This window comes from Trachurus japonicus, chromosome 3, assembly GCF_045865225.1.
Source record: "Trachurus japonicus isolate A0001 chromosome 3, Traja_1.0".
Lineage (NCBI taxonomy): Eukaryota > Metazoa > Chordata > Actinopteri > Carangiformes > Carangidae > Trachurus > Trachurus japonicus.
Genome location: NC_140909.1, coordinates 37,607,843 through 37,622,852, shown reverse-complemented (window position 1 = coordinate 37,622,852; position 15,010 = coordinate 37,607,843). Strand labels below are relative to the sequence as shown.

Sequence of the window (15,010 nt, the reverse complement as noted above, 5' to 3'; positions counted from 1 at the left end):
CTGCCTGATTTTGGAGATATGCAGTGTTTATTTTCCATTACTCTAATTATTTATTGAGTGGGGGGGGGGGCAAAAATCCAGGTCAAGCATGTATAACGGAGGTCCGCGGGTATAGTCACAGTCACGAGGTACCAGTAAGGAGAAGTGACAGCGTGTGGTGGTTAGCGGTACTGAAGTTAAACTCACTCACCCATAAAAGACATAACCAACTAACCAACTTGCTTAGTGCTCATTGAGCTCTTGGAGAAACAGTTATAACTGTTTCTCCAGATAGCAATTTGTTTTGGCTGTATTCTGGCATCCTTTTGTCATTTTTGGCTTTCTTTTGGCTTTGTGAAAGCCCTTTGGCTCAAATGTGGTATGATTATGGTTAGCCTTAATAGACAAGATGGTGCCAGCAATATATGGCTGAGTTATGGCATATATCTGGTTAACCAAGACACTGGGCAAAGAGTGGGATAGAATAGAAGGGTGGTATGGCACGTTTATGGCAAGCCAAAAGATGAGGCAAAAGGCGGGATCAAGTAGAGGGGTGGTATGGCATGTTTATGGCAAGCCAGAAGATTGGGCAAAAGGCGGCAACGTCCGATGGTTTGTTTTGGCATGTGTTTGTATAGCCAAAGGATAGCCAAAAGACCAAGCAAACGGCGGGAATTTCTACACAGTTTCAACCGGTTTCAACCGACGACAGTCCTCTTACTTCATTTTCTCAAGCTGATCAACACGGAGGTATGTTAACATATTATACATTTAAATTTAGTAAAATCTGATTTTCTATTATTGCCTTGTTTAAATACCCGATAAGGTTTACGTTTTTCTGCACAGTTACGTTAATGTTTCCTATTTCGATGAGAACAAAACTGCTGTGAGCTATGAGCTAACTCGTAGCAAACAGGCACAGCCAGCTCATTCAATTTAACTACATCAATGATATCATGCACAGAGAACTTAATACATGTAGATACAGCACTGGCAGTCAGTATATGAGATAGCTTAATGTAGAATTGGTAGCTGACTAACCTTTAACCAGGCAGGAACACACAAAGAAAACTCCAAACTTAAGCCAAAGAGTGTAGCAAGAAGCTCTAACTGCCACTGTGGTGTTGTGATAGTGCTGCCACCAATTTTGACTGAAAAGGCCTACTGCTGTGAAACCTTTTGTTATATTAAAGCAGAAGTAAGTGATATATTTGTGTTAATATAAGTCTTAAATAGTTATATCTTCCGACAGCAATCACTTACATGGAGTGTTTGGACCGAAACACGGCTCTGTCTCTGCTCTGCTCTGAGCCGAGGAGAAAACATTTATCGTATCCTACAGTTTTTATCCAATGAGGAGAGAGAACGGCATGCAGGGCTGTGTGTGCAGCCAAGGGATGCGCCTGAATGTGGCGACATAGGGACGATGACTGTTATGGTGCGTTCAAGGCAACTCGTATTTTTCCGACCTGTGAAGTCGTACCAGTTCGATCTGGTACATAGACTGTAAAAAAAGACGTACTGGTATGAGTTCATGGGTCGGAAGTTACGAGTGGCCGTTATAGTGACTTTCACAGGTAAAACAGGTCGGGAAAACACGAGTGGGTTGCCTGGAACGCTACAAAGTCGTAAGTTGTGACTTGAAGCTGTAATTTACGGTTTCAAAAGCCTGCCTGGAACGCAGCATTAGCCAAAACGACCGGATCGCTTACTTCTGCTTTAAACCCACTTTATTCTCTGCCATATGTGCTTATAGGGAGAAATCTAATTATCTGTGATTTAATTGCATCGTTGCTTTTCAGTTATAAGCATAATATGCATACTTAGAATATTTTACATATCTTCCTCTGCAGAACACTGAGCAAATGATGGCCCTGGAAGAAGACCCAGCCTCTTCCTGAAATTTAAAAGGATTTGGTGAGCTGCCTTTGATTTTATTAGAGTAGGGCAATGTAATGGTAGGCTAGTTGATTTGAAAATCAATGTAGGTAATTCTCTCAATATTTTCAGGTCATCTCTCTTGGACCTTCTGGACCTGCCACTTTGAAGGTTACGGTATGGGGCATTTAAAGCCAAAGGACCAGGTAAAAAAGGACACCTGACGAGGGATGAATGGAAAAGTTACAACTTAAAGTGGGTGAGTTTTATAACTATAATAAAGCCTTTAAGAAAGCATTCTTAGGCTACAGTAGAAGTAACTAGAAAATTTCCTCTCGGGAAATTTTGAATGGGCCACGGGAGCTACTGCGGGTTGTGCCATCTCTGTCAACATGGGAATCAAACCCACGATCTTAAGGTCAAGACAGAGCTGATCAGACAGACACATGATCATCTTTCTATAAGCACTGATATGGAGGAGCTGTAACCACATTAGGTTAACTGTGTGTGTGTGTGTGTGTGTGTGTGTGTGTGTGTGTGTGTGTGTGTGTGTCACCAACAAGGTTTAACTTTAAAACCAGATTAAATCATGGTTTAAGTTTAAATTCTGTTGCACGTTAACTGTGTTTTAATCACATGAAGGTGTGTGTGTGTGTGTGTGTGTGTGTGTGTGTGTGTGTGTGTGTGTGTGTAGGTGTGTGTGTGTGTGTGTGTGTGTGTGTGTGTGTGACTGTAATCACATGAAGCTGGCTCTAGAGTCTGTGTGTGTGTGTGTGTGTGACTGACTTGTCACATAGTTAGTTAGTAGCTGCATCCTGTGTCAGTCTGATTTAGCTGTGTCTGTGTTTATAAACATTTAAACGAGCGCCAGGTGGATTGTTTATGAAGTTAACGAGCTCTGGCCTGAGGATCAAAGAGGTTACCACGGCGATAGGGGCCCCCGCAGGCTGAGACAGACAGAAACGTGGAGAAAAAGAGCCATTTTCTGCCTCTAAACCGGTCTCACAATTAGGCTCAGCATGACAAAACGGTAACTCCTATCAGAACAAAACACAGATCAACGTTGCTCTAAGGACTTACTGAAAATTTCGGTACGATTTGGTGTTTCTACAGTAAATATTTTGGCGACGCTGGCAGTTTTAAAACATTAGGCCGTTCTGCTCCTCTCAGAAAATATTTGTATTGGACTCAATGAGGAGCAGGGACAGACGTGGCCGCACTCAGAGGCTGATTCTGTAAGTTCTGTAAGTCTCTCTGATATTTTGAGCACATGACATGAGAGATAACAAGTTTGTCTTACAAATTCTGAAAAAATTATGTCTGTAGAGTGTAAATTGTGGCCGTGCTCACAGTTTATCCAGAAAAAATACAGAATGTTTCTTCACTCTCTCCCACTCTAACCGATGATGTCACGCACTCTGACACGAACATTCTATGCAATACACACCCATTATAAACTCATAATTTCTCCAAAAATGATCATGGTCATTGATCAGGGATTGATCAAAAACTATATGACCTATCAAAACGTGGAGTAATGCGACAATACACAAGACTTGTGTCTACTGTTTAAAGTTTAAATGGAGTCTCTAGGTGAAAGTATGCCTGAGCAGTAGACTTTTGTTAAACTCCAATGATTGGTCTTTTTCGCTCTTTTTTTCCCGCCCGTCCCATTGACTTACATGCAAAAATTTTGCGCAGTAAATCGCGACTTACGTCGCGAATAATTCGTACACTGTTGAGAAAAGTAATAGCACACCGATCCCGATCAGGACGCACATTTTGATATATAATTTGTCCTGCAACTCTTCGAGTTGCAGGACTAGTAGCGAACCGAAAGTTGGCCGGAAGTGGAAAAATAACTAGAAAAAGCATTTCCAAGAATGGAAATGGTGTGACTGCTGATAGCAACTGAACGCTGTTGCAGAATTAGCAAATAGTGCAAGCAGTGATCACCATACAAATGTTTGACCAAGGTCAGAATCGAACCCACAACCTCATGGTCATTAGACTTCCACTCTGCCTCTAGGCCACGGTGCACACACAGTTGCAGAGACTGTTGTCTGTTAATGATCTGCACACTGTCAACATCAAGAAAGCTTGAGAGTCAAGCTTGAATGACTTAGAATGAAAATTTCTGTGAATTTCAGGCTGAGAGCAGCAGTTTCAACATGAAGCAAGTTATCAGAAGTCAACAGAGGACAACTGGGAAAATAATTCACTGTAATTGTTGTTGAGGCAAGATTTGAACCAGCAACCTTCAGGTCTCCAGACCGCCAGGTGTCGCCGGATGGGCCGGGGAAATGTTGGAAATGTTGGAGCAATGTTGGACGAGGCAGCCAATCACGTTCGCAGCTCCAACATTCAGCAGCCAATCACCGTCGCGGATTCTTCCCCCAGCTCCAACATTTCCAACATTTAACCAATCACAGCGCAGAAATGTTGGACACACGGAGCTCTTTTTTTCTCTCTCTCTGGTGGGCGGCAACTCCGGTGTTTGACAGCCGGTGTCCGGTCATTCATTCAACAGGAGATGCGTTTCTCCTGACTGTAAAGGAGAAACGGAGATTAGAGATATCGTCATGGTGAGTATTTCTAAAAAGGATATTACAGTGCCGGATAATAAGAGAACAAGCTATTTTGCCGGTTGTGTCATGTTGTCGTGTTGCTTACTTAATGTTTACATTACGTTTATGCGGTCTGTTATGTTCTTATATTGTACAGTGGTTGAACGTCGTCATCAGCCTGCATTATTATCTTATATTACGTTATATTACCTTGCCAGGTCAAGTTTTGTGTTAAATCACAAGAGACCTTAGTTAAATCGAGTGTTTGTTGACCGGTTACCGCGATGTTTACAGTGGGTATTTTCATATTTAACTTACTACAGTCGTTAGCCGGCATATGCTAATATTAGCTAATCACGTCAATTTTTCACCTCTGGCAAATTATGTGTTTTTGACGGGTTACCGGTGTGGCGTAGCTATACTGTGAATGTTTACACATTCAATGTACTACAGTGTTGTGATCTGTCATGCAAATGGGCGTCAATGGCGTTGTCTCCTCCTCCTCCTCTTCCTAACGTTACTAGTAACGTTAAGTTACACTTACTACTGCTACTACTACTACTACTGAGACTAAGTTACAGTGTAGAGTCATTTTGAGGTGATTGGCAAAACGTATTTTACACTTACACATACAGATAACGCTGTAGTCTCTTTATTTTATTTGTTGTAATGGTTCTCTGTCATATTATAATATCTATTATTACATACAGTACAGTGAGAGGAGAGCAGCAGCCCTCTTTCATTTGGCTAGATTGCACATGCATGAGTTACTCTAAGTACATTTTCTAATGTTTCTAAATATATTATTACCTTAAATTATATTAACATAACATACTAGGTGAAGTTTAGAAAAAATCTAAAGCATAGTTCAGGTCCTCCTTTTTCTCCTCTCTTGCTCATCTGGTGCTGATGTGAGCTTGAAATGGTGAAGCACGTGCACACTGAGTAATGAATGAAGGAGGGCATGTCCCTTACCTTCTGTTCATGCACTTATTTTGTTTTCATGCATTTCAATAATGTCCATGTATTTATGTCATCAAAGGCAGCAGGAAAAAAAACCCACAAAGCTATGGCAGACACAGACTGGATGTCCTGCCTCCGGAGGTTTGCCAGCACTGGGGTCTGGGGCAACAGGCCAGCCCCCTGACAAAAGAAGTGGTCTGACCTGTACCAGAAGGTACGTATTTATAAATAGTTTAATAAAGTGTATTCTCATATTCATAAAAATTATCTACATTATGACTTATTGAGTACAGTTAAAGGCAAGGATCCCATTATTAATTTATAGGACAAATACATGTGATGTAATGTAAATCTAATTACTCAAATGAAAAGCAATCATTTATGATGTATGAAATCCAATCAAATGCATTACTGTAATTTTCAGATTGAGAAGTGTCCGAGGATGTCTCAAAGATCCTTGTTTGGGGACATCACTAAATGCAGCTGTGGATTCCACACCGAGAAGGTTAGTCAATTTGAGACTCAAGTACCTGCGTGTGTGTGTGTGTGGATCAGTTAAGTAATGATTTGTCTGCTCTGTCATAAAGCAACAGCCAGCTGCAGCAAAACTCCAGGGACCCCCCCTGCAACAAACTGCAGCAACTGGTCCTCCAGGTGCCATGGGTCCACCCAGTCCAGCAGGCAGCCAGGTTTTGTGATGCAACAAACGCTGAATCTGTCAATGGTATTAACTGTTAGTGTATGACGTATGTGTATGATGTATGTTGATCAAAGTTTCACAAACTAATTTGTGTCATGTCTACTCTATCTTAAAGAAGCATCCAGCTGCAGCAGTTGTTGGCAGCGACATAAGGAGGGCGTCGCCACTGAAACTGTCAATGGTATTTGGATAGTTACTCACACTCACAAACTGACATTTTGTTTACTTTTAGTTTGACAATATATATGACACCCTGATGATGTGGATCTTTGCTTTATTGTCATTCAGCTCAACGAACCAAGATTTGGTGGGACACATGTTGCGGCTGCAAAGCCAAATCTCAGTGTCACTAGAAAAATAACAAAGGTAAATAGAGCTCAAACAGCAATAGTAATATTTGGAGTTTTAACGGAAGTAAATTAGACCTTATTGCTTCACAGACACAAGTCACTGATGCCACAGGAGACACCACCACCAGTTCTCCAGCCAGTACCGCTGCCCAAGTAAGTCATGACACAAAGCACTTCAAATACACTAACTGTTACAGTAGACGTTACATTCTTACGTACTCCACAACATTGTAACACGCGCGTACCAGCACTCGCACAGACACCCACACCCACACGGACCTTTTTATAAACAATCTGTGACAAGCACAAACACTAACACTGGATACAGCAGCACACAGACAGACAGACTCTCACATCAGCTGAGTACCAACATAGCAACTTTAACCAGCTGTCAGACAGCCGCTACTTACTAAGATACACTGGTATCATTCATACGTCTGCACGTACACTCACACACTCATTCTCACACACATCCCGTGTCTCCCTCTTTCACGGACCATTAACTCTCTGCTTTGTCTCACCTGTAAAACACATGGACAGGACAACAGAATCAGTAAACAAGAACAACACTAACAGTTAAAATAGATGTTACAGTCTTACAAACTCTACGTCAACCACGATGCTCGTTCATTCCACAAGCGCACACACACACACACACACACACACAGAGCCACAACCACAGGCAGACACAGGAGAACACAGTCACACTACACAACAGATACATTCGCAGTTCAATGCCACATTTATGTGTATGCTTTATGTGTATGGCCATGTATTCTGTGTTTGTGTGTTAAATTGTGAGATGTGCGTGTTAGTCCTTTCTATGTAGCTATCTTATGGCTACATTACAATAATGCCACATAAGCATAAGTAAGAACATGAGTGATGTTACTCAGTTTTAAAATATTTTATTCATTTTACTAACTTTTAAACATTATTAACTTTTATTTCAGGAGAGCCCATGGGGTGCAGTATCTGTTCAGGCAGACTGGCCAGGCGCTGCAGGATATGCACCCTGATTCAGAGGAGACAGCTCAGCTCATTGAGGAGCATGATGTGGAGGACAACATGGAGGAGGATGAGGGCTTCTCTGATCTCCCAGAGGATCCCACAGTGGTTGAGGTCCTTGAACCCTCTCTGCCTCCTTCCACTGTCTCCTCCACAGCACCCACAACACCAACTGTCTCCTCCACCGCACCCAGGACATCCGACGTCACCATCACAGCTCCCATGACGTCCACCATCACAGCTCCAAGCACCACAGCACCCAGCTCATCAACAGCTGCGATGCGGTACGTGTTCGTATGTTTAATTAGAATATGTATGAATATGAACATTTGCACTAATTTTGAATACATTTTATTTATACAGTCCACAACATCTATAGCATATCATCAATGTCCAGTGTCAGTGAAGGCTTATCATTCTTATCTAAATCGTCTAAATCATTTGCACAGTTGATGAGAGAAATATCCCGGGGTACCAGCATGTGGACAGCCTTGCAGAGTACCTGGTGGAGCTTCGGGAGCAGATGGCCCTCTTCCTCAACAACCAGCAGACAGACACCATCATCTCCCTGTGGCAGAGCCTGGACGACTACGACAAGCAGCAGGTGGTTTATGCTGCACGACACCAGGGCAGACTGTTGTTGGGCAATTTAGAACGCCCAAGAAGCCTTCCACAACCCCTGGTGTGGAGAGCACCACCCGCTGTACATTGGGGGCAAGTAGCGTGCCTGCACAGTGGCCTGACTGCTGCCGGCTGGTTGAAAACTTAGTTGAATATTTTCATACAATGATTGTGTTTGTAGGTTCAGTGTTGGTTTAATTTTACTACTTTGTGTTACTGTCTTTGTGTTGTCATTTTATGAGGAAATAAAACTCATGAGCAGCAATTGTCACTACTCTAAGTGTTTTTATTGACAGTATGTTGAAAACAATACAACAGCAACAATAATGATAATGAATATAACAATGGCTATAACAACACTCAATTAAAATACCTTGATGTTATAAGTAAATACACACATTACACAAGAAGAAATTGTAGGTAAGTGTCAAGTATACATACATAGTAGCCAATATGACAAGTTGATTGACATGAAAATCATTTGATTTCTGCCAATTGATTCAATAATGTTAAATTGTAGCCAATATGACAAGCTTTTACATGAAAATTGTTACAATTCTGCCAAATGATTCATAGGTCAAGTCAAGAGATTCCAAGGTCACAGGTTCGAATCCCATCCATGGTACACTGAAAAATATTAAACGTTCTGTATTTGTCATGAGACGGCTTGAAATATGTTAATTGGGACAAAAAAGTTCACTTCCTCTCTTCTTTTCTCATTTTTCCCTCTTTCTCTTCCCTTTTCTCTCTTTTTCCTTCTTCCCCCTTCTCCCCCCATCTTCCCCTTCTTTGACGGACGATTGTTCCCCAGCTTGAACGCAGCAAGCTAACCACTAGGCTACAGACAGAGACAGTATGTGAGGGGTAAAGAAAACCTTTGATAAGAGGATCACTGGCTTCTGCTTAAAAAAAAAAGTAAGGAGTCGAACCCATGACCTCATGATCAATAAACTTTTACTCTGCCACTTTGCCACAGAGAGCACAGACATAGGCATGTTGTGGAGAACTCTCAGCATTGGGCTGAATGAGAGCAGAGAGCTCCCTGGCTGCATTTAAAAAATATTTTAAATTATTATCTAAGTCTCTTTGCATTTTTGACCAGAATTTTAGCCAAAAGACAAGTGTGGCTACAAAACTGGAGAAAATAATTTGTCTAGAGTTTAATTTGCAGAAAAAGTTAAATATTTTAAAAAGTATAAATAGTTAAAAAGAGAAAAGTAATGCCGATAAAGTTAAAAAAAAGCTGCACGTTTTGATATTTGAATTGTTGAAATAGCACAACACCTAACACACTAACCATATGGCCACAGAGAACCTGAGTTACAATGAGCTTTATACTATGAGGAATCAAAGACTGTCCAATGACAGCTGAATAATTGGAATCAAAAGTCAAGCAATGAAGTGAAAAGACTGAGGCAGGAATCGAACCCATGACCATATGATCACTAAACCTTTACTCTGCCACTCGGCTACAGAGAGCACACGGCTTTCAAGACTGTTGTCATTTATTGTAATGTGATGATGTGCTGCAAACTGGTATGAGTAATCAAGGAGATAACAAACACCTGTAACCAATTGAAGGCGGGGGAGGAGAGCAGAATTCAACATAACATAACAAGAGTTCTTCCCTTGGATTCGAACCAGTGACCTTAGGGTTGGCAGGCAGTTACCCTAACCCCTACACTACAGTGGAGTTGTCATGAAGAGAGGTTGAGACTTTGATGAATGTGAGATTTTTTGTGAAAAAGTTAAATATTTTAAAAAGTATAAATAGTTAAAAAGAGAAAAGTAATGCCGATAAAGTTCAAAAAAAGCTGCACGTTTTGATATATGAATTGTTGAAATAGCACAAAGTATGAAGGACTAGAAGAAGACCGTAAAAAGGCGGAAGAAAATGGCCAAACAGAAGAACAATAGTGTGACTGCTTCAGCAGTCACACTAACTAGGAAAAAATCCACACAATAACAGTAGTGCCCGGGCTTTTCCTATTTTTTTTTGCCCGGGCACTGGTCCCTGCAGCTATTTCATAGCTGTAGGGATCAGTGCCCGGTGCGATTGCCCGTGGCCCTAATAAGAAAAAATCCACACAATAACAGTAGTGCCCGGGCTTCGCCCGGGCACTGGTCCCTGCAGCTATTTCATAGCTGTTGGGACCAGTGCCCGGTGCGATTGCCCGTGGCCCTAATAAGTTAAGTTTGTTTTCTCTTTGTCTGTATCACTTTAGATGCCACACGAAGAAACCCAATCTGCTCTACCACCACAGATGCAAGCATAGCACAGACCAGTGATGGTTTTACTGGGCTGGGGACCTGCAACCTGCCAGCCTGGAGTCAGTCAACAGTAAATTCAAAAATAAAAAGATGATGAAATCATATTAATCTTCCTATTTTTTTTTTTTTCAATACACATAGACACACAGCAAGGTAGCTAAATTTAAAGTTTATTAAGGGGAGCAATCATTTGGCATTAGCTATGGCTTTATTTTGGATCAGCTTTGGGTATTTCTTGGCAGGATTTGGGGCTTTTGGGACAGTTATGGCTATATTTTGGCTATTAGTTTTGGCCTCTCTTTGGGTCAGTTTTGGCTACTTTTTTGTTGGATTTTGGGGATTTGGGGCTCCTTTGGGGCAGTTATGGCTGTATTTTGGAAGGCCACAATTAGTTTTGGGTAAGTTTTGGCCTCTCTCTGGGTCACTTTTGGCTACTTTTTGGTTGGATTTTGGGGATTTGGGACCCTTTTGGTTCTTTACTTGGCATGCCAGAGTTGGCCCAAATTTGGGCCGTACATCATTCCAAAGCTTTGCCAATATGGCAAGCCACATTTGGTCCAAATTTGGGCCATAAAAAAATTGTTATCTGGCGTCGTCGCCTGCGTTGCGGGAGACCCATGCAGGTTCGAAACCCGCTCAGGCAACATCGGCCTTTATTATTGCATTACTGTATTGTTTGTGTTTTGTACTGGGATGACAATACAAGACTTTTATAGATTTGCATTTGAGAGAGGTAAATTTGCTTTGTATATGAGCCGGCCTGTTATGAGCCAATTTCCATAATATGTACCCATTTCTCAACATATTCTTATTCCAAATCGTACAAGACAAAGCATAATAAATCCCTGGAATGTGGCTGAAGCTTGCCTGCTTGTACGTACAAAAAAAATGACTGTCACATTGCAACTGCCATGAGCAAGGAGGAAAAGCATTTGTTTATACTGTACCATACTTCACTCAATAAACTTGAAATTATTAGGAAGTTAAGTTTTGTGAATTACACAGTAAATGGACATAAGTTATGCTGTAAGACTGGAAAAAGTTGGTGGGAAATGACCAGGAGTTACACTGGAAGTCCGGACAAACTAAGTGAACTGGAGGTACTTAGGTTAGGAGTGTTTGGAGCTGTTCAGACTGAGATGCATCTGTCCAAATGCGATTTGAAACTACCTCCAGAAGCTTGTTTCAATGCAGTTTGCAAAAATTTCATGTGATTTGGGACTGTTCAGACAGTTCCAATCTGGATGGGCTAAAAATCGGATTTTGGCTGGCAGTCTGAACGCGGCCTAAATGCTGTTCTCCTTGTGTCTGCTCAATGTATTTCTGATTCTGACACTTGTTGATCATAGTGTGTGCGTTGCTTATAATTGTGTTTTTTTTTGTTTGTTTGTTTTTTTAATATCTCTGTAATCAGGGCGTCATTGAAAAAGAGAGCCTGCTCTCAATTGGCTCCCCTGAATAAATAAAGGTTTGAAAATGATACCACCGCTCTATCACTGGTTATCAAAACCATGGCAGCAAAGGCAAGAGTTTACATTAGTACAACCACTACCACCGTGTTAGGTAGTCTCTGCCAGCTACAAGCACATATCATAGGCCAATTTTGTTGCACAAAACTCTCAAATATGTAGAAGAGTCTCTCTTGAAGATTCTTGATACTCTGCTCTTTCGCCTATCATCCCAACACAAGCAGTGGTGGCAGAAGGACTGATGGAAACCAATGGGCTTCCATCCCAGAGACCAAAAACATGCAGGTTAGGTTAACTGGCAACGCTACATCATCCATAGCTGTGAATGGGAGTGTGAATGGTAGTCTGTGTGTATATGTTAGACCTGTGATTGACTGGCGACCTGTCCAGGGTGTTACCCGCCGCATGTACCCCGCCTCTAAGTCAGCTGAGATAAGCTCCAGCTCCCCCGCGACCCAAGTGAGGATAAGCAGCACAAAGGATGAATGAATGGATGAAATACAAAACAAATAGACAACAAATTGTTCTACAATTGATAAAAGAAATAAAAGAGATGAAGTGTAATTAAAAACCAAGCTACTATGGAAGTATTATAATTGTGTTACAAGAATGTTTTCCGGTTGCTTTTTAAACGATCATAGCACCACTTTAGTGCATTTCTAGATATATTAAAAAAAAAAAAAAAAACACCACTTACAGACAATGCGTTCCATTACAGGAGGTGATTATTATGGAGTGTTGTTTTTGTGTTTCCTTTCTTCAAGTGGCAACATGACTTAAATTAATCTGGAGGTTTTGTGGAACTGGAGAAAGTAGCATCCCAAGGGTGCATCCCTTAAACAGGGTTTATTGGAACATATTAAAATGAAAATTCATTTATTTTTCACCGTGTTGTGACATAAATAAAAAAAAACTAAATGCAAAGAAAAAGAAGAAAAAGTAATGAGACACCACATTAGAAGTGAGTTATCTCTTTTTACTCCAGTCTCCCTTCCCAGTGGAATTTTAAGGTAATTATGATCATGGTTGCGTATCATCTCATTTTAGGTGGTTACTCACATCAGCATCAATTATACACTTCCTGTGAAAATACCATTTTCATTTCAAACAGACACAAGATTAATGCAAGAACATATTCACAATATCAAAGAGACAAGATGAGAACTGTGTTAGATGACAGCTTTATCATGATCTTATTATAGCCTATATCAGTTTCCCAATGACAGTTGCCAAATATGCAGGTTTGCATAAATTGAAGAATGTGAAGAATATGTAGTTAATTATGTGGCTGATGTGTGTATTCATGGCTCTGGGTGGTTAGTGGTTATATAGTCTCAAGATCATATCACACATCCTCCCAGCATAGATGTAGACTTTGTGATCCCATTTGAAGAATGCCATTAATTTAATTTCAGGCCAAATGATAAATGTATACATTGTTCTGCTTGTGCTGGTGGCAATTATAGGGAACATCTGGTCCACAGTAGATTTATTACTGGTGTAAAATATGATGAGTAAAACAGGCAATGCTCTCATGAGTGGAGTTGTAGCAGGGACTGTTTGACAGAAACAGTAATGTGGGAAACAGATTCCTCAGAGGAATGTTTTTTTGTTTTTTTCAGATCTGTAGAAGGTGAATAAGAGCTTTTGCAAATTCTAGCATGCAGGCAGAAGAGTGAGCTGTGCTGAGAGAAACAGGAGGTAACAATTTGATTCCACCTGCTGGGGGTATTAGGGTCAAGGTTCAACCCGCAAGGATGGAAACAAGCGCTCCTGTTGGAAAAACTCAATTTATTTTGCTGCCACACTGTGATGTGGTCTCAAATTAGGCACTGGAACAGGAGAAGGTGAAGCCATTGTAAGTTAAATACATAACACAGTGTGTTCCCACATTCCCACAGTAAAACATACAGTCCCTAGTACAGCTTCGGGATGAGTTACAATGTTCTCTGAGTTGTTTACTAGTATGAAAAGGCCAACACACATGTTTTACTGCAGGCATATTTTATTTTGTGAGGCAACAATGCAATCGTTTGCTGGGTGGTATTTTTAATTAACTGGTGGGATAAGGTGAGCACTGTGCGTACAACAAAATAAATTACAGTTCAGACTTGGCCTGATAACGGTATGATATATAGCACTAGACACTAGTTTCTTAAGTACACTGCCTAAAACTAATACTGCAATAGTGCCTCACTGTAGGTTGTAATGTTAAAAGTTTGTTGTTGAATCAACTTCGTCCACCTGATTCTTTGATAATTACATTTAATTTAAGCTCTTACATCAGGGGTCAAATGTTTTTCAGGACAGGGGCCCCCAAACTGATGGAGAGATAGAGCAGGGAGGGACCCCCTTCTATATACAGCATATTGTATAAAATTGTGTTTTATATTAAACTGGGCCTAATGCCATGTATACTGTAAACATACCTTATTGTGCATACTAAGCTATTCAAATAATAGGCCTACACGTGTTCATATAAAACATGTACAGGTACAGTGATTAGGGGGGCGTGCCACTGCCATTCATAAACAGACCTTGTTCACTGCATGCCAATATCGACAATGGCTGTCAATTGCATGATAATCATGCAGACAAGCTATTCAAATTGAGGTTTTTATTTGTAACATAAATGTGGGAAAAATATGTAGTCAACGAAACATTGCAGTACCTCTGTGGACCCCCTGTTGAAGATCTCTGCCTTACATGATATCAATGTCACTGTCAATCATTTGCAATTTGTGTTTCTGTAGCTCAACATTCACTCCCCTGCCACCTCCCCTAACTGCTATGGGAAATATCCACATTTTTGGTGTTTAGGTCTTTCGCTGCTGAATGTCGCACTTGTGTTCAGCAGCTATGAAAACACGTAGATGATAGTTCAGTTGCAAAACCCCAAATAATGAGCCAAAAGCGGAGGGGGCGAAACCTGTTTTATTTCCAATTGTTTACGAGTTGTTGACTGAGACCAGTGTTCAATGGAGATGCACAGACACCCACCGACTTTGTGCCTCCATGTGAAGTCAAGGCCTTTGTGTGAATTCTGCTGCTGAGGAAAACTCTGTTATTTTTAAATCTACACGACAGTTATCAATAATTTGTTTATTTTGAAATTGCCTTCTCATTTTGTTGTGTTTGTAAAAAGAAAGTTTTGTGGTGAGTAGAGCTAGTAATTCAATTTTCTAAAAGGGATTCGGATATGTG

General features: G+C 40.8%; 1 long non-coding RNA gene across 1 annotated transcript; it reads left to right on the top strand.

The window, feature by feature from the left end:
* The first annotated feature begins 316 nt into the window (after positions 1 to 316).
* On the top strand, positions 317 to 2,113 carry LOC146990355 (uncharacterized). The gene is made up of 3 exons (XR_015035659.1): positions 317 to 729; positions 1,833 to 1,896; positions 1,990 to 2,113. It is a non-coding gene; the product is annotated as an uncharacterized LOC146990355 (long non-coding RNA).
* The last annotated feature ends 12,897 nt before the right edge of the window (positions 2,114 to 15,010 follow it).